Here is a 7,500-nt window from a genome sequence, read left to right on the forward strand (position 1 = left end):
TGTATATACATGTGTGGTAGTAGGTTCAAAGAAATTGCAAGGAGCATAACTAAGAGCGTAGGCCATCACTATGCCTAAATCAAGGGCTCGTCCGGGAATTGAACCCGGGACCTCTCGCACCCGAAGCGAGAATCATACCCCTAGATCAACGAGCCGACTCTGGCAACAGCAGTGGCAGTGAAAAGGACACAGAGTGGTGGAACAGGCTATAAGTGGGCTTTACTTGATTTCTTCACTTACTTTTAGCAAGAGCACTCTTTCGCTTCTGTTCAACACGTAGTTTAAAGGAAGGGCTCGTCCAGGATTTGAACCCGGGACCTCTCGCACCCTAAGCGAGAATCATACCCCTAGACCAACGAGCCAGATGGAAGCTAGGGTATAGAAACTGCATCCCCGGCTTGCACACTAAACACACACATGTGCCTTTATTTTTTTTTTTTTATTTTTTTATTTTTTTTTTAACAGTAGCAAGTTCCTTCTATTGGCTAGATGAATGCTTTGCCTTTAAAGTGATAGATATGCTTAATATTAGTTGAAGCCATTTTTGGTAGATTAAAGATTTTATTGATACATATGTTTTGTTTAAAAAAGCTTCAAAATTGTGACCAGCAAAAACAATGTATGGGTGGTATACTGACACAAGCTCTGCAAGGGCTGCTCTAGGATCATGGGTGCCTTACATGCTAGCACAACATTTGCCAGTAGCATTTCAAAAAATGTTACTTAGGGCAAAAATAAAGTCCGTGCAGCACACACTCATCAACTATCATGAGGGGAACTAGAAAGAAGCCGTGCTACACCTCAGAGCCAAACGTTCCCCGTCCTGACATGGCAAGAGGAAAGACTTGGGCTCGTCCGGGATTTGAACCCGGGACCTCTCGCACCCAAAGCGAGAATCATACCCCTAGACCAACGAGCCAGTTAGCAGCCCTGTAGCGACCTGTACCACCCAACCGATGTATATACATGTGTGGTAGTAGGTTCAAAGAAATTGCAAGGAGCATAACTATGAGCGTAGGCCATCACTATGCCTAAATCAAGGGCTCGTCCGGGTATTGAACCCGGGACCTCTCGCACCCGAAGCGAGAATCATACCCCTAGACCAACGAGCCGACTCTGGCGACAGCAGTGGCAGTGAAAAGGACACAGAGTGGTGGAACAGGCTATAAGTGGGCTTTACTTGATTTCTTCACTTACTTTTAGCAAGAGCACTCTTTCGCTTCTGTTCAACACGTAGTTTAAAGGAAGGGCTCGTCCAGGATTTGAACCCGGGACCTCTCGCACCCTAAGCGAGAATCATACCCCTAGACCAACGAGCCAGATGGAAGCTAGGGTATAGAAACTGCATCCCCGGCTTGCACACTAAACACACACATGTGCCTTTATTTTATTTTTTTTTTTTAACAGTAGCAAGTTCCTTCTATTGGCTAGATGAATGCTTTGCCTTTAAAGTGATAGATATGCTTAATATTAGTTGAAGCCATTTTTGGTAGATTAAAGATTTTATTGATACATATGTTTTGTTTAAAAAAGCTTCAAAATTGTGACCAGCAAAAACAATGTATGGGTGGTATACTGACACAAGCTCTGCAAGGGCTGCTCTAGGATCATGGGTGCCTTACATGCTAGCACAACATTTGCCAGTAGCATTTCAAAAAATGTTACTTAGGGCAAAAATAAAGTCCGTGCAGCACACACTCATCAACTATCATGAGGGGAACTAGAAAGAAGCCGTGCTACACCTCAGAGCCAAACTTTCCCCGTCCTGACATGGCAAGTGGAATGACTTGGGCTCGTCCGGGATTTGAACCCGGGACCTCTCGCACCCAAAGCGAGAATCATACCCCTAGACCAACGAGCCAGTTAGCAGCCCTGTAGCGACCTGTACCACCCAACCGATGTATATACATGTGTGGTAGTAGGTTCAAAGAAATTGCAAGGAGCATAACTATGAGCGTAGGCCATCACTATGCCTAAATCAAGGGCTCGTCCGGGTATTGAACCCGGGACCTCTCGCACCCGAAGCGAGAATCATACCCCTAGACCAACGAGCCGACTCTGGCGACAGCAGTGGCAGTGAAAAGGACACAGAGTGGTGGAACAGGCTATAAGTGGGCTTTACTTGATTTCTTCACTTACTTTTAGCAAGAGCACTCTTTCGCTTCTGTTCAACACGTAGTTTAAAGGAAGGGCTCGTCCGGGATTTGAACCCGGGACCTCTCGCACCCTAAGCGAGAATCATACCCCTAGACCAACGAGCCAGATGGAAGCTAGGGTATAGAAACTGCATCCCCGGCTTGCACACTAAACACACACATGTGCCTTTATTTTTTTTTATTTTTATTTTTTTAACAGTAGCAAGTTCCTTCTATTGGCTAGATGAATGCTTTGCCTTTAAAGTGATAGATATGCTTAATATTAGTTGAAGCCATTTTTGGTAGATTAAAGATTTTATTGATACATATGTTTTGTTTAAAAAAGCTTCAAAATTGTGACCAGCAAAAACAATGTATGGGTGGTATACTGACACAAGCTCTGCAAGGGCTGCTCTAGGATCATGGGTGCCTTACATGCTAGCACAACATTTGCCAGTAGCATTTCAAAAAATGTTACTTAGGGCAAAAATAAAGTCCGTGCAGCACACACTCATCAACTATCATGAGGGGAACTAGAAAGAAGCCGTGCTACACCTCAGAGCCAAACGTTCCCCGTCCTGACATGGCAAGAGGAAAGACTTGGGCTCGTCCGGGATTTGAACCCGGGACCTCTCGCACCCAAAGCGAGAATCATACCCCTAGAACAACGAGCCAGTTAGCAGCCCTGTAGCGACCTGTACCACCCAACCGATGTATATACATGTGTGGTAGTAGGTTCAAAGAAATTGCAAGGAGCATAACTATGAGCGTAGGCCATCACTATGCCTAAATCAAGGGCTCGTCCGGGAATTGAACCCGGGACCTCTCGCACCCGAAGCGAGAATCATACCCCTAGACCAACGAGCCGACTCTGGCGACAGCAGTGGCAGTGAAAAGGACACAGAGTGGTGGAACAGGCTATAAGTGGGCTTTACTTGATTTCTTCACTTACTTTTAGCAAGAGCACTCTTTCGCTTCTGTTCAACACGTAGTTTAAAGGATGGGCTCGTCCGGGATTTGAACCCGGGACCTCTCGCACCCTAAGCGAGAATCATACCCCTAGACCAACGAGCCAGATGGAAGCTAGGGTATAGAAACTGCATCCCCGGCTTGCACACTAAACACACACATGTGCCTTTATTTTTTTATTTTTTATTTTTTTATTTTTTTTTAACAGTAGCAAGTTCCTTCTATTGGCTAGATGAATGCTTTGCCTTTAAAGTGATAGATATGCTTAATATTAGTTGAAGCCATTTTTGGTAGATTAAAGATTTTATTGATACATATGTTTTGTTTAAAAAAGCTTCAAAATTGTGACCAGCAAAAACAATGTATGGGTGGTATACTGACACAAGCTCTGCAAGGGCTGCTCTAGGATCATGGGTGCCTTACATGCTAGCACAACATTTGCCAGTAGCATTTCAAAAAATGTTACTTAGGGCAAAAATAAAGTCCGTGCAGCACACACTCATCAACTATCATGAGGGGAACTAGAAAGAAGCCGTGCTACACCTCAGAGCCAAACGTTCCCTGTCCTGACATGGCAAGAGGAAAGACTTGGGCTCGTCCGGGATTTGAACCCGGGACCTCTCGCACCCAAAGCGAGAATCATACCCCTAGACCAACGAGCCAGTTAGCAGCCTTGTAGCGACCTGTACCACCCAACCGATGTATATACATGTGTGGTAGTAGGTTCAAAGAAATTGCAAGGAGCATAACTATGAGCGTAGGCCATCACTATGCCTAAATCAAGGGCTCGTCCGGGTATTGAACCCGGGACCTCTCGCACCCGAAGCGAGAATCATACCCCTAGACCAACGAGCCGACTCTGGCGACAGCAGTGGCAGTGAAAAGGACACAGAGTGGTGGAACAGGCTATAAGTGGGCTTTACTTGATTTCTTCACTTACTTTTAGCAAGAGCACTCTTTCGCTTCTGTTCAACACGTAGTTTAAAGGAAGGGCTCGTCCAGGATTTGAACCCGGGACCTCTCGCACCCTAAGCGAGAATCATACCCCTAGACCAACGAGCCAGATGGAAGCTAGGGTATAGAAACTGCATCCCCGGCTTGCACACTAAACACACACATGTGCCTTTATTTTTTTTATTTTTATTTTTTTAACAGTAGCAAGTTCCTTCTATTGGCTAGATGAATGCTTTGCCTTTAAAGTGATAGATATGCTTAATATTAGTTGAAGCCATTTTTGGTAGATTAAAGATTTTATTGATACATATGTTTTGTTTAAAAAAGCTTCAAAATTGTGACCAGCAAAAACAATGTATGGGTGGTATACTGACACAAGCTCTGCAAGGGCTGCTCTAGGATCATGGGTGCCTTACATGCTAGCACAACATTTGCCAGTAGCATTTCAAAAAATGTTACTTAGGGCAAAAATAAAGTCCGTGCAGCACACACTCATCAACTATCATGAGGGGAACTAGAAAGAAGCCGTGCTACACCTCAGAGCCAAACGTTCCCCGTCCTGACATGGCAAGAGGAAAGACTTGGGCTCGTCCGGGATTTGAACCCGGGACCTCTCGCACCCAAAGCGAGAATCATACCCCTAGAACAACGAGCCAGTTAGCAGCCCTGTAGCGACCTGTACCACCCAACCGATGTATATACATGTGTGGTAGTAGGTTCAAAGAAATTGCAAGGAGCATAACTATGAGCGTAGGCCATCACTATGCCTAAATCAAGGGCTCGTCCGGGAATTGAACCCGGGACCTCTCGCACCCGAAGCGAGAATCATACCCCTAGACCAACGAGCCGACTCTGGCGACAGCAGTGGCAGTGAAAAGGACACAGAGTGGTGGAACAGGCTATAAGTGGGCTTTACTTGATTTCTTCACTTACTTTTAGCAAGAGCACTCTTTCGCTTCTGTTCAACACGTAGTTTAAAGGATGGGCTCGTCCGGGATTTGAACCCGGGACCTCTCGCACCCTAAGCGAGAATCATACCCCTAGACCAACGAGCCAGATGGAAGCTAGGGTATAGAAACTGCATCCCCGGCTTGCACACTAAACACACACATGTGCCTTTATTTTTTTATTTTTTATTTTTTTATTTTTTTTTAACAGTAGCAAGTTCCTTCTATTGGCTAGATGAATGCTTTGCCTTTAAAGTGATAGATATGCTTAATATTAGTTGAAGCCATTTTTGGTAGATTAAAGATTTTATTGATACATATGTTTTGTTTAAAAAAGCTTCAAAATTGTGACCAGCAAAAACAATGTATGGGTGGTATACTGACACAAGCTCTGCAAGGGCTGCTCTAGGATCATGGGTGCCTTACATGCTAGCACAACATTTGCCAGTAGCATTTCAAAAAATGTTACTTAGGGCAAAAATAAAGTCCGTGCAGCACACACTCATCAACTATCATGAGGGGAACTAGAAAGAAGCCGTGCTACACCTCAGAGCCAAACGTTCCCCGTCCTGACATGGCAAGAGGAAAGACTTGGGCTCGTCCGGGATTTGAACCCGGGACCTCTCGCACCCAAAGCGAGAATCATACCCCTAGACCAACGAGCCAGTTAGCAGCCCTGTAGCGACCTGTACCACCCAACCGATGTATATACATGTGTGGTAGTAGGTTCAAAGAAATTGCAAGGAGCATAACTATGAGCGTAGGCCATCACTATGCCTAAATCAAGGGCTCGTCCGGGTATTGAACCCGGGACCTCTCGCACCCGAAGCGAGAATCATACCCCTAGACCAACGAGCCGACTCTGGCGACAGCAGTGGCAGTGAAAAGGACACAGAGTGGTGGAACAGGCTATAAGTGGGCTTTACTTGATTTCTTCACTTACTTTTAGCAAGAGCACTCTTTCGCTTCTGTTCAACACGTAGTTTAAAGGAAGGGCTCGTCCAGGATTTGAACCCGGGACCTCTCGCACCCTAAGCGAGAATCATACCCCTAGACCAACGAGCCAGATGGAAGCTAGGGTATAGAAACTGCATCCCCGGCTTGCACACTAAACACACACATGTGCCTTTATTTTATTTTTTTTTTTTAACAGTAGCAAGTTCCTTCTATTGGCTAGATGAATGCTTTGCCTTTAAAGTGATAGATATGCTTAATATTAGTTGAAGCCATTTTTGGTAGATTAAAGATTTTATTGATACATATGTTTTGTTTAAAAAAGCTTCAAAATTGTGACCAGCAAAAACAATGTATGGGTGGTATACTGACACAAGCTCTGCAAGGGCTGCTCTAGGATCATGGGTGCCTTACATGCTAGCACAACATTTGCCAGTAGCATTTCAAAAAATGTTACTTAGGGCAAAAATAAAGTCCGTGCAGCACACACTCATCAACTATCATGAGGGGAACTAGAAAGAAGCCGTGCTACACCTCCGAGCCAAACGTTCCCCGTCCTGACATGGCAAGAGGAAAGACTTGGGCTCGTCCGGGATTTGAACCCGGGACCTCTCGCACCCAAAGCGAGAATCATACCCCTAGACCAACGAGCCAGTTAGCAGCCCTGTAGCGACCTGTACCACCCAACCGATGTATATACATGTGTGGTAGTAGGTTCAAAGAAATTGCAAGGAGCATAACTATGAGCGTAGGCCATCACTATGCCTAAATCAAGGGCTCGTCCGGGAATTGAACCCGGGACCTCTCGCACCCTAAGCGAGAATCATACCCCTAGACCAACGAGCCAGATGGAAGCTAGGGTATAGAAACTGCATCCCCGGCTTGCACACTAAACACACACATGTGCCTTTATTTTTTTTTTTTTTTTTTTTTTTTAACAGTAGCAAGTTCCTTCTATTGGCTAGATGAATGCTTTGCCTTTAAAGTGATAGATATGCTTGATATTAGTTGAAGCCATTTTTGGTAGATTAAAGATTTTATTGATACATATGTTTTGTTTAAAAAAGCTTCAAAATTGTGACCAGCAAAAACAATGTATGGGTGGTATACTGACACAAGCTCTGCAAGGGCTGCTCTAGGATCATGGGTGCCTTACATGCTAGCACAACATTTGCCAGTAGCATTTCAAAAAATGTTACTTAGGGCAAAAATAAAGTCCGTGCAGCACACACTCATCAACTATCATGAGGGGAACTAGAAAGAAGCCGTGCTACACCTCAGAGCCAAACGTTCCCCGTCCTGACATGGCAAGAGGAAAGACTTGGGCTCGTCCGGGATTTGAACCCGGGACCTCTCGCACCCAAAGCGAGAATCATACCCCTAGAACAACGAGCCAGTTAGCAGCCCTGTAGCGACCTGTACCACCCAACCGATGTATATACATGTGTGGTAGTAGGTTCAAAGAAATTGCAAGGAGCATAACTATGAGCGTAGGCCATCACTATGCCTAAATCAAGGGCTCGTCCGGGAATTGAACCCGG

The 7,500-nt window shown here is 45.1% G+C and overlaps 24 non-coding genes across 24 annotated transcripts in view; all 24 read right to left on the reverse strand.

Annotated features, from left to right (window-relative positions):
• Window positions 1–83: 83 nt before the first annotated feature.
• Window positions 84–155, reverse strand: TRNAP-CGG (transfer RNA proline (anticodon CGG)). The gene has a single exon. It is a non-coding gene; the product is annotated as a tRNA-Pro (tRNA).
• A 135-nt stretch (window positions 156–290) lies between these two features.
• TRNAP-AGG (transfer RNA proline (anticodon AGG)) lies at window positions 291–362 on the reverse strand. Its single transcript has one exon. It is a non-coding gene; the product is annotated as a tRNA-Pro (tRNA).
• Window positions 363–847: 485 nt separating this feature from the next.
• On the reverse strand, window positions 848–919 carry TRNAP-UGG (transfer RNA proline (anticodon UGG)). The gene has a single exon. It is a non-coding gene; the product is annotated as a tRNA-Pro (tRNA).
• A 121-nt stretch (window positions 920–1,040) lies between these two features.
• On the reverse strand, window positions 1,041–1,112 carry TRNAP-CGG (transfer RNA proline (anticodon CGG)). Its single transcript has one exon. It is a non-coding gene; the product is annotated as a tRNA-Pro (tRNA).
• Window positions 1,113–1,247: 135 nt separating this feature from the next.
• TRNAP-AGG (transfer RNA proline (anticodon AGG)) lies at window positions 1,248–1,319 on the reverse strand. The gene has a single exon. It is a non-coding gene; the product is annotated as a tRNA-Pro (tRNA).
• Window positions 1,320–1,789: 470 nt separating this feature from the next.
• TRNAP-UGG (transfer RNA proline (anticodon UGG)) lies at window positions 1,790–1,861 on the reverse strand. Its single transcript has one exon. It is a non-coding gene; the product is annotated as a tRNA-Pro (tRNA).
• A 121-nt stretch (window positions 1,862–1,982) lies between these two features.
• Window positions 1,983–2,054, reverse strand: TRNAP-CGG (transfer RNA proline (anticodon CGG)). Its single transcript has one exon. It is a non-coding gene; the product is annotated as a tRNA-Pro (tRNA).
• Window positions 2,055–2,189: 135 nt separating this feature from the next.
• Window positions 2,190–2,261, reverse strand: TRNAP-AGG (transfer RNA proline (anticodon AGG)). Its single transcript has one exon. It is a non-coding gene; the product is annotated as a tRNA-Pro (tRNA).
• A 476-nt stretch (window positions 2,262–2,737) lies between these two features.
• TRNAP-UGG (transfer RNA proline (anticodon UGG)) lies at window positions 2,738–2,809 on the reverse strand. Its single transcript has one exon. It is a non-coding gene; the product is annotated as a tRNA-Pro (tRNA).
• A 121-nt stretch (window positions 2,810–2,930) lies between these two features.
• On the reverse strand, window positions 2,931–3,002 carry TRNAP-CGG (transfer RNA proline (anticodon CGG)). Its single transcript has one exon. It is a non-coding gene; the product is annotated as a tRNA-Pro (tRNA).
• Window positions 3,003–3,137: 135 nt separating this feature from the next.
• TRNAP-AGG (transfer RNA proline (anticodon AGG)) lies at window positions 3,138–3,209 on the reverse strand. Its single transcript has one exon. It is a non-coding gene; the product is annotated as a tRNA-Pro (tRNA).
• A 485-nt stretch (window positions 3,210–3,694) lies between these two features.
• TRNAP-UGG (transfer RNA proline (anticodon UGG)) lies at window positions 3,695–3,766 on the reverse strand. The gene has a single exon. It is a non-coding gene; the product is annotated as a tRNA-Pro (tRNA).
• A 121-nt stretch (window positions 3,767–3,887) lies between these two features.
• Window positions 3,888–3,959, reverse strand: TRNAP-CGG (transfer RNA proline (anticodon CGG)). Its single transcript has one exon. It is a non-coding gene; the product is annotated as a tRNA-Pro (tRNA).
• Window positions 3,960–4,094: 135 nt separating this feature from the next.
• Window positions 4,095–4,166, reverse strand: TRNAP-AGG (transfer RNA proline (anticodon AGG)). Its single transcript has one exon. It is a non-coding gene; the product is annotated as a tRNA-Pro (tRNA).
• Window positions 4,167–4,641: 475 nt separating this feature from the next.
• TRNAP-UGG (transfer RNA proline (anticodon UGG)) lies at window positions 4,642–4,713 on the reverse strand. Its single transcript has one exon. It is a non-coding gene; the product is annotated as a tRNA-Pro (tRNA).
• A 121-nt stretch (window positions 4,714–4,834) lies between these two features.
• On the reverse strand, window positions 4,835–4,906 carry TRNAP-CGG (transfer RNA proline (anticodon CGG)). Its single transcript has one exon. It is a non-coding gene; the product is annotated as a tRNA-Pro (tRNA).
• A 135-nt stretch (window positions 4,907–5,041) lies between these two features.
• TRNAP-AGG (transfer RNA proline (anticodon AGG)) lies at window positions 5,042–5,113 on the reverse strand. Its single transcript has one exon. It is a non-coding gene; the product is annotated as a tRNA-Pro (tRNA).
• Window positions 5,114–5,598: 485 nt separating this feature from the next.
• Window positions 5,599–5,670, reverse strand: TRNAP-UGG (transfer RNA proline (anticodon UGG)). The gene has a single exon. It is a non-coding gene; the product is annotated as a tRNA-Pro (tRNA).
• Window positions 5,671–5,791: 121 nt separating this feature from the next.
• Window positions 5,792–5,863, reverse strand: TRNAP-CGG (transfer RNA proline (anticodon CGG)). The gene has a single exon. It is a non-coding gene; the product is annotated as a tRNA-Pro (tRNA).
• A 135-nt stretch (window positions 5,864–5,998) lies between these two features.
• Window positions 5,999–6,070, reverse strand: TRNAP-AGG (transfer RNA proline (anticodon AGG)). Its single transcript has one exon. It is a non-coding gene; the product is annotated as a tRNA-Pro (tRNA).
• Window positions 6,071–6,540: 470 nt separating this feature from the next.
• TRNAP-UGG (transfer RNA proline (anticodon UGG)) lies at window positions 6,541–6,612 on the reverse strand. The gene has a single exon. It is a non-coding gene; the product is annotated as a tRNA-Pro (tRNA).
• A 121-nt stretch (window positions 6,613–6,733) lies between these two features.
• Window positions 6,734–6,805, reverse strand: TRNAP-AGG (transfer RNA proline (anticodon AGG)). Its single transcript has one exon. It is a non-coding gene; the product is annotated as a tRNA-Pro (tRNA).
• Window positions 6,806–7,282: 477 nt separating this feature from the next.
• On the reverse strand, window positions 7,283–7,354 carry TRNAP-UGG (transfer RNA proline (anticodon UGG)). The gene has a single exon. It is a non-coding gene; the product is annotated as a tRNA-Pro (tRNA).
• Window positions 7,355–7,475: 121 nt separating this feature from the next.
• Window positions 7,476–7,500, reverse strand: part of TRNAP-CGG (transfer RNA proline (anticodon CGG)) — a 72-nt gene continuing 47 nt past the window's right edge. The window contains exon 1 of the tRNA in view: window positions 7,476–7,500. This exon is cut by the window's right edge and continues 47 nt beyond it. This is a non-coding gene — a tRNA (tRNA-Pro).

The sequence above is a fragment of the Hyperolius riggenbachi genome, chromosome 4, assembly GCF_040937935.1.
Source record: "Hyperolius riggenbachi isolate aHypRig1 chromosome 4, aHypRig1.pri, whole genome shotgun sequence".
NCBI classification, from domain to species: Eukaryota; Metazoa; Chordata; class Amphibia; order Anura; family Hyperoliidae; genus Hyperolius; species Hyperolius riggenbachi.